This window comes from Centroberyx affinis, unplaced genomic scaffold (genome assembly GCF_046629955.1).
Source record: "Centroberyx affinis isolate AG114_WGS23_722 - 3 ecotype Tasmania unplaced genomic scaffold, CSIRO-AGI_Caff_v1 ptg002293l_1, whole genome shotgun sequence".
In the NCBI taxonomy this organism is placed as follows: Eukaryota; Metazoa; Chordata; class Actinopteri; order Beryciformes; family Berycidae; genus Centroberyx; species Centroberyx affinis.
Window position 1 is genome coordinate 227,501 of NW_027280569.1, and position 2,500 is coordinate 230,000.

At 43.0% G+C, this 2,500-nt stretch overlaps 1 protein-coding gene across 1 annotated transcript in view; it reads right to left on the reverse strand.

Annotated features, from left to right (window-relative positions):
• The window catches only part of LOC139655520 (receptor tyrosine-protein kinase erbB-4-like), a 134,226-nt gene that overhangs the window by 131,357 nt on the left and 369 nt on the right, over positions 1–2,500 (reverse strand). The gene's annotated exons all lie outside the window — the stretch shown is intronic.

Sequence of the window (2,500 nt, forward strand, 5' to 3'; positions counted from 1 at the left end):
GTTAACAGTATATCTGATGGCGTTTCAGCAAGAATGGGGTCTTATGAGTTGTGGAAAGTAATACGGGTCTTATGAGCGGAGGGAAGTCAGGTTGAGTTACGCATCTTTGCCACTTGTGTGCATTAATCAGTGGTCCTAGTGGGTTTCAAGTAGTGGAGTAATGGCACAAATCCCTATTGCACTCATACGTTTTTCTCGGCACAAAATGGAGGTCACGGTCATGTAGTCGCAGGGTTCGGTGCAAGGACAAGCAAAGCAACACAATCCCCTATGCCCTTGAAGAGGGAATGCGACTAAATTTTTAAGAATTCATTCATTTTATTCCTATGGCTCCAGGACAGTCCAATCAATATTGTTGAAAATAAACAACTTTCTCCCAAAGCCAGAACCCAGATAACTGCATTCTTATACCAAAATGACTTTTTTTCCCCCTGCAGTTGTGTAAGAAAATATGCCCTTACACTATAGCTGCTCTCTGTCACCTTTCCCATCTTTCCCGATTCGTTGTCCAAGTTCATAATTATTGATTGGGCTGTCCCGTACCAGAGGAATAACTAAGAAGAATTGCTAAATTGAGCGTTTTTTGCCTTTAAAGCGCCTCTTGGAGAGAGGTGGACCAGAGGCGCAATGATGGTGGGCGTTGAATAGGATGAAATATGGATGTGGTGCTGTGACTACTTCTGTTTGCACGCTGATAGGGAGGTCTTAATACACACACACACACACACACATAAGAATAAGAATAAGCACCCAGAATACTATGCAGCAGGACAACACAAACACACAGACGAAAACACACACAGTAGGGCTGAAAACTCCTCTGCTCTGAGATACATTTCCATCCGCGAGAAGCCACTATCCATCCCTTCCTCTATCCATCCCTTCCTCACACACCACTCACACACATCCCACACCTCGGCTGACACACTCCTACACACCTGGCTTCAAAAGGCCTATAGGAGCCTAGGCCACATCAATAGCAGACGGCTATTACCCGGCCCGCCAGCCTTCATCCCCACCACCCCCCCACCTCCCTTCGTCTCCCTTCTTCTCCCTACACCATCGCCACCAGCATCATCATTATCTTCTCCTCTGCTTCTCTTCGTGAAAGCCACACAGTCCTGAGGTGCTGCTGACACGGCAGCCAGATAGCTTATGGGCTCAGCTCTTACATTAAATGAGTTTCATTCCAAAATGAGATATCCCACCATCTGACAAAAAAAAAAAAAAGTGACACCTACTTTTACCAAATGACTGATTAAGCTACATGGTACTTTTCTAGAGGATAGAAGGTTGTCCTTGGTTGACAGAATGGTAAAACTTTTACAGACTGGATCCTCTGTATTTTAAAGATATTAAATAATGAACCTCACCTTTATGATTTTTCTGAGATTCAATACATAACTTTTTAATATATAGGTAGTGATATATAGGGCTCTTCAAATACGTATAAAGTGTCAATGTGACCCCTCGTAGGCTTTTTTATGCGCTGAAGTGACAGTTCCATTCACACTTTAGGCGTTTAGCTGATGCTCTTATCCAGTGTAGCTTATGAGTGTAAGAATATAATGAATTTCAATTCCTAGATTACCAACCTTACAAGCAAATAGAGAGGCGTGAAAATGTCAGGGCCATGGCACCCTGACAGCTGTAACAAAAAAGTTAAGAAAGAAGAGCGATTGAGGAAAGGGACAGCATTTTAAAGCTGTGTTGCTGAAAATAAATGTTCTTGTTGCTTTTAACTCAGAAGGACAAGAATTTGTGGCAAAGTGGGGTAAAGCACTGGTGATGATGGTGGTGAACTGGGGAGGGAGGGGGTGGGGTGGGCGGTGGGAAGGGCATCAAGGCAAAAAGTTCAGCTGCTCCCGAGCCAAAGGAACATAGACATAGACCATATGCTTTGTGAAAAGGCTGAAAAGGCAAGAGAGACTGCTGGACTCCTCCTCACAAGTGGGAGCTTTGTGTGTCCAACATAAAGCCTTATGTTGGACTGATGTTTAAACAGTTTAAAGGTGAGTAAAAAGTATAATTTTTACTCTCCTATAGCACAAAATGACTATACAGTAATATACTATCTGCGGGGGGTTGACAAGTTGATCAATACCAATGACGCAACGATTACTTCACCAGGTTCTGAGATTTCTGGATTTTGAAACTGACTTTCCAGCCCGTACGCATGTTTTGGAACAAACATTTCCTACCCATTGGAAAGGTGTTGACTGGTGTTGCAACACATTTCGTTCTCAAGCCGAAAAAGCAAAGCAGTATTATTGTGCATCGTGATATATTACCTCTTCACTAGACAATTCTACTCGTTGTGTGACTTCATTATTTTTGTCAATTACAGGCCGTAAGCTGTGCCAGCGACCTGTCGATGTTGGTGCAACTCCTTGGTCGCCAATAGAGGTCAATAATAAAAATAAAATGACTTTATGTCCCTTTAATTCTCACGGACAAACTTGAAGGGTGTTTACTCTGTCCTTCCTCGCAAAGACTCTTG